Source organism: Gavialis gangeticus, unplaced genomic scaffold (genome assembly GCF_001723915.1).
Source record: "Gavialis gangeticus isolate Ggan-Ray unplaced genomic scaffold, GavGan_comp1, whole genome shotgun sequence".
In the NCBI taxonomy this organism is placed as follows: domain Eukaryota; kingdom Metazoa; phylum Chordata; order Crocodylia; family Gavialidae; genus Gavialis; species Gavialis gangeticus.
In genome coordinates, this window is record NW_017729032.1 from 256,142,970 (window position 1) to 256,154,642 (window position 11,673).

The following is an 11,673-nucleotide window of genomic DNA, read 5'->3' on the forward strand; positions in this document are numbered from 1 at the left end:
ATCTACTCAGGTCCCTTCCGACCCTAGAAACTATGAAACCTGCACAGCTGTGACTTGCCACTAGAGGCTTAGTGAGCAGGAGCAGGCCCCACTCGCTGCTCCCACCAGCTGACATTACATTCAACCAGGTTTATTTTAAACCAGTTTGAAAGTTGATAATGTGCACTGAACTTCTGTTCTGTTACAGGATTAAACCAGTTTCTGATAACTTAAAACAGTTTATGTGTAACTTCTGTCCGTAGCTCAGGACCCCAGCTGGAAGCAGCACAGAGGGTAAGCTGCCAGCCAGCCAGGCACTACTTGAGCTCTGAAGAGCCCAAGCCTTTCTTTTCTCCTCCACAGCCCACTCACCCCCCCACACCAGGCAAAGTGCCCCATCCTTTCCCTCCACATGTGCAGAGAGCCAGGGACACACTGCCTTGTCACAGACAGGCCGGCTCTCCTAGGCAGCAGCAAGCAGAGGTGGGGGGAGACTTTTCTTGTGGTTGCTACTTTGTGGCAGACTGAGGCTGCACTGGGGCACTGCTGTGGCCAGGCAGGGTATCCCTGGCTCCCTGAATTTGTGGGGGAAAGGATGGGACAGGAAATTCTTGCTTTGCCCAGTGCTGGAGGCATGGGTGTTGGGGGTGGGCACCAGTGAAAATTAAAAGGATCAGGCCCCTCAGAGTTCAAGTGGCAACTAGTCACACCTGGTAGCTCAGCCCCTGAACAGTTGCTGGTCAGGCTTCCAGCTGGCCATGTACTGTTCCCTCCACGCAGCTGCTGGAGGGAACAGAGTTGGTCCAGGCAGTGGTGGGAGGTACCATGGTTGACAGTCACTCCGGGGCTGCCCCAGGGTGTGAGGTGCCATGCCCAATCCCACTGTCTCTCTTGGGATACTGGAGGGCTTCAACTTGTGCATAATAACTGTTGTGTTAAGAGTGGCCACATGGTAATAGAACAGGAGCAAAATTAGGTGAAGTCGTGTCACTTTAAACCCAATAACGAGTACTTTTAAGCCACTTAAAAGGTGTTAATGTGCATCCAATGCAGGGGTTAACAGCTCCAGAAGCTGCCTAGACTTACTGTGTAAGAAGGCCCTAACTCTTCTGCTGCTTAATGTATTTACCTCAAGCCACCACTTCTGAGTTACAAAAACCTTTTGATTAATGAAAAGCAAATCAGGATAAGTTTGCAGGAAATATTATTCACGGTGACTACTTCAGTCAATTCCAGGTATGCAACCCACATCAGACACTATACAACATTATATTTGTTTATACCATACATATTTTCCAATTCATAAAGATAACAGGGCTGACTGCTGGTAAAGAAGGCAGCTTTAATTAGGTGTGATTTCTACACATTCAGTTTGGTTTGCTGAAAGCCTCTTTGCCTGGATGTTTCTTTATATTCTTGTTGCAAAAGTTTAAAAAAACCCCAGCCTTTCCCCTCATTTGTATGATATCTTCCATTTGGAGACTTTAAATTGAAGAGAGGTACCTTTTAATATTTCATCAGAGGACACCTTATTCATTTATTCTTATTGGGTTTTATAATAACTAAATAATTACAAATTATGCAGAACCATGTGGTAAAGATTACAAGCAACCACTAAATGAAAAGGTAAAGTTTAATAGGTAAATGGCCTGGAAAATTATGGTGGTTGCATGTCATTCCTAATGAAACTTAGTATGCAGTTTCTAAAAACTCAGCATAATTTCAATTTCAATTTTCCTTCTCAGTGTCTAAGCAGCTAAGGCTGAGTGCACACACTAAACGCTTGAGTTCCCTGTTAATTTGGCTGACAAACTACTAATCCAGTCTGGGAATCTTTTACAAAAAGAAAGCTACATCAAGGTGCGTGGTTGACTGCAGTCCCCACTTGGGGGGTTGTGTCTTCAGATCTCAGTCCCAAAAGAGATGATCAAGTAACTCATGGATTAGACCAGTGTTTTTCCAACTCTGTTCCACACAGCTGTGGAGTTTTGGGATGCATTATCAGGGGCTGCTAAAAGAGACGGGATTAACAATGTCAGAGTGGGCTGGGAGGTGCTGTGTGGGTCATTGCTGAACCAGGTTACCTGGCTCCGTGTTAGCTCACAGGATAGGGGTAGTGGTTTCATAGCAGAAGTGATATGAAAGGGTTCCATGACTTCAGCAGTTTTGAAAACCACTAGGTTAAACTGATGAACACAGAAGTACCCGCTATAGCTCCACCTATTCCTTTTTCTTTTTATTATTATTATTTTCCTCCTCTTTCTAGTTAGAAGTAGGTGGACTAAATGAATCCTGGCTTTACAAAGCCACCCAATCAATAAGAAGTCTTCCAGGTGGCGAATGTCTTCTCCTCCTCTTCATAAGCTGCAAGGAGTTAAGAGAGGGACGGGGCTAGTGGCCTTCACCTTTGTCAGTGCAGCTCTACAGTGTTAATTCCAGAGGGGAAGAGCCGATAGGACCAGCAGGTTCCAGGGGTTATGAGCTACATCTTTTCCTTTTCAAAATCCCAAGTTGCCCAGAGTCTGAACTTCTCTCACACCTCTGGAACACCAAGTCCAAATGAGACAAGGGCAGGGGCGAGTGGGGAGCAGCTAGTCTGGGATTTCAAGAAAGCAACCTGAAAGGGTCTGTTGCCAGCAAGGAAGAGTGGGAGAGCTAAAAGCAGGAGATGAGTAGCTGTTTTTTTTTTAGGTGGATGAGGAGAAGCAAGGGGCAGATCCATTTGAAGGCATGGACCCACAGGGTCCAGGGCTCTGGGCTCCCATGTTTGAAAGGACCCTAAAAACCTACCAGTAGTGGTCAAAACAAGGCATGAGCGATATGCTTCACATATGGTGTAAATGTTCAGAGTCTCAAAAGGAAGAGAATCAAAGCATCATTGGTAGCAATCCCTTGCTTAGAGGATGATCATTGATTGGTTTTGAGGTGACTTAAGAGACCAATCCCTGAATCACAGATTCATCCACAAAAATTGCAGGTCTTTCTGCAGGGGAGAGTCAGCTGTAGGCTGAGATTCCTCTCTGTTTCCTTGTTCCACTCTCTCTTCTGTGCTTCAAGGGCAAGATGCTTTACCTCAAAACAGACTGCTGCTTGATTGGGGTTCCAGCACCATTGGAATTGATTGCCAGCAGCTCCTCCCAGCTCTTGATGTCAGCATCTGTTTTTGTTTTTTGTTTTTTTGAGATATGCCTTTATTGTGTCCTTGTGGCATTTTCTCTGGTCACTATAAGATTTCAAGAGGCAACTAAGCCAGGAGTGGAGGCTTTGTTTTGAGAGTCCAGAGTTGGGCATCAACACACAATGTCCAGCCCAGCATAGTTGGTGCTTGAGGGTCACTGACTCAATGTTGGTAACATTTGCTTCAGCAAGGATGCTGGTGTTTGTGTGGCAATCTTCCCATATGCAAAGGATTTTCCAGAGGCATAGTTGGTGCTATGTCTTCAGACTTTTGAAATTACAATGATAGGTCATGCACATTTCACATCTATACAGGAAGTGGGGATGATGACCTGGATCTTGGTGTCTTTCTAGAGATCATGATGAATAAAGATACACTGAAGCAATTTACAAAGGGAGGCACTTGTGCACCAGACCCTGTGCTGTGCTTTTCATTAACATTCACCCTCTGAGAGAGGTGGCTACCGAGGTAGGGAAAGTGCTCAACTACCTCCAGGGTCTTTTTCTGAATGGGTATATTGGAAGAGGGGTCACATTCATGGCCTGGAGCAGCTTATAGAGCACTTTAGTCTTCTCAATGTTGAGAGAGAGGCCCAAAGTTTGGTAGGCTTCTTCAAGGAGATCCAGCGTAGTCTAGAGGTTTTCCCTTGGTGTACACAAGGATGGCACACAGTTGTCAGCATACTGAAGGTCAAAGGATGGTTGTTGTGAGTACTTCGATCTTTGAAGAAAAACATTCCAGATGGAAGAGAATCCATCCATTTGGCATTCAACATCGATTCCAAAAGGAAGGCAGTCCTTAATGTGAACCAGGTGACTGTCAAAAAAATGGAGAACAGAGTTAGGGTGATTATGCACCTTATTTAATCTCCATCTGGATGACAAATGGATCTTCTCAGTCACAATCATCTGGTCACAGAGAAACCTCAGGACCTCAGTGTACTTTCTGGGACATCCAAAGCTGGCCAGTGCTTTCCCCAAGCCTTGTCAATTGATGTAATAGAAGGCTTAATGAGGTCAGTAAAGGCCATATATGTCTTGATGTTGTTCCTGGCACTTTTCTTGGACCTCGTGGGCAACAAAGATCATATCAATTGCTCCATAGGATGGTCTGAAACCACAATGAAATTCCGGCAGGGCTTCCTCAGCAAGAGGCAGAAGACAGTTCAGGAGGATGCAGGAGAAGAATTTCGCTGTTGTGGAAAGGAGGGTGATACCTTGATAGTTCCCCCACACAGATTTATCTGCTTTCTTGAAGATAGTCATGATGTTGGCATTCCTCAGATCTCCAGGGATCTCTTTGCTGTTCCAAATTCAAGGAACAAATCTGTGGAGTCTCAGTATCAGTTCTTCACCTCCAGCCTTCAGCAGGTGTGACATCTGGTCCAATAGCCTTTTTGTTCTTGGTTTCTTTGATGGCATGCCAGACTTCTTCTAGGATAGAAGGGTCGGCGAGGGATCCCCTTTCAGGGTATTGGGGAATAAACTTGATGATAGTATCCATCACAGTTAACTCAGAGATCTGGAGTGCCTCAATGTGCTCTTCACATCTCGCTTGGATAGATTCTGTATTTGAGTAGCATTGCGCCATCCTGCAATCACAGAAAGATAGGACTGTAGGAATTTTGGTAATAAATTACTTGTTGCCTGGAAAAAGCTCAGTCAAAGCATGAGCACATAAACATACCAAATTCAAACAGTTACGCAAAATGCTGAATGTGTTCACATGCATGCTCCAGCCTGCTCGCTGCAAAAACTATCACCTTACTAAATGTAGAAAGACCCCCAGGCAACACTATGACCAGGGCCTCCAAAACCCTTCAGGGCTTCAGTCTCATTTTCACAAAGAGTTGGGAAGAAGGGGTGCCTATCTATGTGTTTGGGGATGAGGGGAGGAGGAAATTAATCAGAGCAATTCTCAGAATGCTGCTCTAATTAAAACACCTCATCACATGTATTAAAGCATTCTGCATTTCAAAATGGCTGTGGGGGAGATTTAACTAAAGCTCATTCAACATGCTTTAGTTAAAGCACCCCTGTGGCTTCTTTGAAATGTGCTTAATGCATGTGACTGAGAGGCATGCTGGAGCGTTCTGCTTAGGGACCTCAGGATGGCAGTTAAAGCTAAGAACCCACTGGTAAATGAATTAAGGTTTTTCAAGGAAGGCTTCAAAACGGTTAATTGGCAGATTTGTTTTATTTGGAGTCTTAAGTGATTGGACATATGCTGTGCAGGGTTTAGAGGCAGTCAGCCAGTCACCACTTATGGGTAAAAGCTTCAGTGGAAATACTGGTTACAAATTACAACCAAGTGTATGTTGAAAGTGATGGGAGGATAGCCTGAAGTTATGCATCACTGGCATTTGTTTAGGTTGTGTTGTATTTATCTGTTTTGGGCTTCCAACTTCTGTGGATGAAAACTGTAAATTGCACCACCCCAGTCTTATATACAAATGCACATGCTACAAAAGAAAAATACATTGTAGTAAGGCAAAACAAGTAATATTTACCATGTTTGGAAAGGTCAGATTAATCCTGAGTCCAATAATGCTGTGTTGGGGCATAGCAAAAGGAGACTGGGAATTGCTGTACAAGCAAGTCTAGGGAGGGAAGCACAAGCTAGTCAAGGAGCACACTTCACCCCTTTTCTTCTCTTCTTGACTCCCTTTCACATCTGTAGAATATCACAAAACTCAGATATAGTCAGTCGTCACTGGGTACTGAAGAGAACCAAGTTACCAAGTACAGAATATAAATAAAATTATAGACTGATTTTTTTCTGAAGTGTTGTACTCTTAGAATACTTTGAAAGTATTTTTTCATGGAAATAACATTTCCTCATCTGGAGATCCATCCATTACAATATCAACCTGGCAGCTATAATTTTAGATACCAAATATTTTAACTCCCGAAATCACTTCCTCTGCAGTTAATTCACCAATTCCTATATGTCTAACAAATAGGCATTTAATGACCACAGTGGAGTAGAACTTCCTTTTGGAATCCAGAGAAAACTACATTCCCCATAAAAATTATTTTCCCATTGTAAATGTGGCATAAAGGTAAGTGTCAGCTGGATCTAAGAAACAATTTGTTGAAGTAAGCTAGATTAATTTTCAATAACAAATACACACAGTTGTTTGGCAGTTATTTCCAAGTCGTTCATTAAATTTTAAACCCAGTAATTTTATCTTAAAATGAAGTTCAATATGTGGGATGCACATAAGCATTTATCTTAATTTTGCAAATGAGTTTATTGATCTACTTGATATATTCTTTATATTCTGTTCTATGGAGCAATCTAAAGAAAGCCAATAAAAATGAAAATTAAAAACATATTAATTAACTCCTGCATTAATATGGTTAAGACTACCCAGAAGCTTATAGAGGGAGATATTATTGGCCACTACCAATTTTGCACATTAAATAACTATCTATTTTGCCCCCATTTTACAGCCTTAAAATTTCTATACTGCCATAATTGTCCTCAAGTCATGTATAACTTCATTGCTATGGCACTGGATGTTATGTTTTTCTAGGTTTAATCTGGACTACAGCTGTCACATGGGCATCTGTAGTCTGAATTAAAATTGGCTCCAGTCCAAATTAATTAATCCTCATTGAATGAGGATTAAAGTTAATGCAAACTAGTGCAGTCTGTGCTAGGCAATTTAAACTGCATTAACCATCATGTATATATGGCAGATATCTAGGGCTTGCTGTTGCTTGTGCCCACCACCAAGTGTAGCAAGTGAACACAGTTTTGTGGCCCTGATTGTGAGTGGTGGGCAGTGTCTAGCACCCCCTGCTGTCTCTACTGCAGAAGGACAGAAATGCACAAAAACCTCCCTGATGGTCAATGATCATCTATTAACCGTTAAATTCTAATTGAAATTTGATTCAAACTGTGTGTTGCAAATCAGTTAACATGGTTTAGAAAACAGTGGGTACAAATGGCCACAAATACCTCTTAATTCTAATTAGCTCTTTTCATAACTATATACAGTAATATAGAAAGTGTATAGTACTATACAAGCATATCACTTAGGAGGAATAGACCACAATTAGACATATGAGTGTGAAATGAGCAATGCACAGACAGACCATACTTAAACAAACCTCCCCTTTTCAGATCAGCACTAGGTATGGTCCATATTCCACATCTCATACTCAACTAGTTGCCCTTTACTTACAGGGATGCAAAAGAGGGATCATGAAGGGGACTTTTAGATTAACCAAAAAGATTGAAACAAGTCCTTGTGTTCCCAGCAGAGGAAACACCTAATTTCTCCCATAAGCAGAGGCATGTCACTGATGTCTTCAGCCTGGTATAGTGGGAGAGACTGCTGAAACTAGACTTAAGTATTTGGTCCCAAGACCATGATCTCAAATCACCAGGACTGTAAAACTAAAGCAAAGACTGAGTTAATGCAGGGTTCTAACAGACATAGCATTTGAAACATTTCAAAGTATAATGGAAATGTTTGAAAAAGAGTGTTTCAGCTACAGACAGACATACAGACCCTTGTTGCACCACCTGGCTGGAGCACTTCAACCAGGAAAAAGGAAGCTATGCAACCTGCAGTTCTACTCCCTCTTCCTTCACAAGGTAGGAGCTGTTAGTGGGGCTCTGCAGTGAGGAACAGTGGCTCCACTCCACTCTCTCCCTTAATATAAGTGACTATTCTCCTGTCCCCTCTGCTTCTGGTCTCCTGAAGTGCACCCTGCTGGAACCCAGAGACTGTCCAGCTGACTAAGTCTGTCTAAGGATTTAAATATTGCTGTAAGGATTTAAATGTCACTGACAATGCAAGCATGAGGGTTGATAAGTTTCTTTCAATATTCACTGGCTAGTTAAGCAATTCTCACAAATTCATGCCACCATAACCTTCATAAAAGGCAGGTCTACCAACCCAAGACAAGTTTTTGTACTAACAATCTGCAAACTTTTACTGACAACCAACCTTTTTCTCTTTTACTGACAGATGTTTTTAACTGATACATGTTTTATAGGCTCTTCCCTGCTGCTAGGCTCCAGTTCGAAGGCCTGAGTTCAGGTTTGGGGGTTTAACAGCAAATATAATAAATTTAAAAAGGGAAAGGGAATGATTCTGGAATTATTTGACACAGCTATTCTAGTAAAGTGGAGACAAACCTTAAGCAATGGTTTTGGTTTTGCATTGTATATGCACACGCCAGTCTTTGAATAGAGGTGGTAGCTAGTCATACGTGAGTATTACCTCAAACAGACACTTCAGCCATAAACAATACCTAGCTACCAGGAACAACATTCTCTTAAGAATGAGGAGGCACAGAGATGAATCCAGAAGTAAACTTTCACATTGCTTCCCAGAGCTGCTCAAAATATAAAGCTGTATCACTGCCTGGTAATACAGATTTCTCCTAAAAGCAAACCAGTTCTCTTTTGTGGAAGAGGAAAAAAACATTTTAAAAATTAAATCTAAAAGTGCAACCTAGCCATTCTTGCTATAACAATATTCAATATACAGAGGAATTAAAAACAAAAACAAAAACAAAAGATTTTTTTTTGGATCATGTGGCATATCAGTAATCTGCTATCTAATTTATCTTTCTCCTCATCCTAATGTACACAATGTCTACCTCTATGGTTCCAGCTGTACACAGGAGGAGTGCAGCACTACTGCAAATGGAGTGGAGTCAGATTAGCTCATTTTATGATCTGCTTAAATCCCATTCTCAGTTATCTGATAAAAAAAATCAGTGCTCATTCCTTTCTGCTTCACAATGATAGGAGCATTAATGGGTGAGAATGTCACTCTTAACCTTCCTGACACCACTGTTCAGTGCTGCCTTGAGGTAGCTACATGGTCTCATTTCTAAAATTTGGCATGGGGGAGCAGATTGAGTTGGAGGCATGCCTTGTGGCTGAGAAGCTGGGAGCAGTACAGGTAGAGTGTGGGCAAGCTTTAAAAGCAATGCTTAAAACCAAAGTAAATATCCTCTCTGTGTGGGGTTTTATCTCCCAACTGCTTTGTGAGTGGCCTGTAGGCAGATTGAACTGAGAATGACACTATCATTCAGAAGATTTGATTTCACTGGGTTTGTCGTAGGCAGATTCCAAGAAACTCAACAACTTTTATTTCCTCTAGGCAAGACTATAGTGATGCTCATCTGTTTACCTGCTCCATATAACCTGAAGTCTAATCTTTTGTGACCATCTACAACATTTGACTGCCAAAGCACTTGGCAGGGGTCATACCAATTTGAACATCCCCACATTGGTTGTCAGCGAAGCAAAAGATTGATTTCAAGATTAGGATGGTGCTGTGTAAAACCTCTCCACGGACAGGGCTCTGATTTTTTCTGAAATGTTAAATCCATAAAGTTTATCTCGATTATTATGCTCTGATAAATCTTTCTTTCCAAGTCCTGATACCTGGATATAGAAAGCTACAGTGTCCTATCTCCGTGATCTATGATTTTAAATTAAGTTGATTTGTTTTCCGTGTGCATCAAGTATTAGCCTTAGGCTACACACAGGCATTATATTTATCCCAGAATAAACCATTTTAACTTGGGACAAGTGCAGTCATATAGACATCCATGTCCATTGTCTCAACGTAAGAGTCAGTAATAGTTTATCTTGGGATGTTGCAAAGTACATCCGTGCAGTTATCCCAGGACTGAATCAAAGGCAGAAAAATGGGAGAGCATTCAGCTACTCACTAAACCCTGATTAGAATATCAATGTGTGTACATGTCAATCTCAGGATATTTTTGTTGTAGGACAAACAGTCACAGCTTATTCAGGGACAAATGTAATATCTGTTTTTAGCCTTAGTTCAATTTTTTCGTTTTTGTAATATACTGGCATTTCCCTCACTTCTGTTCTATACAGTTCCATCACCCTGAAGGCACAGGGCAGATTTATCCACTAGCAGATGCGGAGGACACCTTCAAAAGATGTTAAGAAACAGCACCCACAGCATCCCTTTGTAAAAGCAGTGGATTTGGAGTTGACTTTGCATAAGGCACATAATCTAAATGAATAGCACTGACAGAAAAGGAAAACCTGACAATCCAAAACATGAACATTTTGAGAGATGGGGCTCACTCCTAATTTCCTGTTGAACTGATTGTCCAGTCAGCTGAGGGGATATTCTCAGAAAAGCTAGGTGTGGTGGCAGCCTTGCTTTAATGTAGCTTTAGTATGTGTAACGGCACCAATGAGGCCATGGGAGCACAAACTTAGGAGCAGGCTAGCAACTCAAGATGATCCCCATAGTCCTGTAATGGACAGCCATGCTGAAGAAGATACAACTGAGATGTTGTCACCCTCCTGCCTGATTTAATTCTAGCAGTCATATGTCAGGAAGTGCTATACAAACACCTCTGCTTGAAGAGTAGTTATAGCCCTAAAATTAGTTAAATTAAATATTATGGTAAAATTCTGCTCACCTCTAAATTGTGAAATAGTGACCATGCTACTCAATAAGGCAAGAAATAAAAAAGAGGCAGACTGTCTCTCGAAGTCTCCCTGTTGTAATCTAATTGCATCTACTGATTATTGTAGTTTATTAAAAAAATATTTTTTTAGCAAGGACACTACATTAGAAAGAAATGAACCTTCCTGTTGCACTTGCTTTTGTATTCAGGTCTATTCAGTCACAGGTCAACATCACCTGACATAACTTGAATTGCTTCTAATGATTCAAGCATTTTACAATGAGGCAGCAAATATCCCAATTATTAGCAATTCCAGCTTTTATTTAGAGGGTATAAAATAAAGCAACATCCTTTAAATAGATAATGATAACTGCTGCAGACAAAATAATCAGGCAGACAATCAGCCTTTTCATTTTCACATGCAAAAACAAATGACCATCTGAAATAAGCTGTTAGATGGGATAGGTTTGAGAGCTCTTTCCTTTCCAATGCTGTATTACACTTCTTCTTAACTAAGAAGAGTTTTAAAAGAATTTTTCTATCAGGAGTTGTTTCCTAAAACTACCATCTTGGGTTTTTTTATTTATACTTTCTGTCAAAACAGCATGCAGATACCTAGGGCTAATGGCCTATTGACATCCCAAAATAAACTGCTGGTGCTTTTTTCCAGGCTATGCAACCAGTATGTCCTGCAACCGTCATTGTTTAGGCAAACTATAACAAGTTTTGAGACATTTTCAGGAAAGGTCCAATCCACCACTAGGCCAAACTGATTTATTGTAGCATAGAGGCATATTAACTACTGTATATTTCAGCATGTTTGTGCAAAAATGTTCTAATTCAAGTTACTAGCATTGCCTTATATAGGGTTATGGCTCACAGCTTCAGATCTATGCTTTCTGATGTGTTTGTTTCCAACTGGACACACCTTAAAACCAGGTCAGATTTGCAGAGGGAAGATGCTTGATAATTATTGGAAAATTGGATACTGTAAGATTTCTTCTAGTTAGAGAGTCCAAACAATGGACACTCACTTGTACCTACTGAAAATTTGTTACTTTTGAAAGCTTAGCTCTTGACAGAAACTTT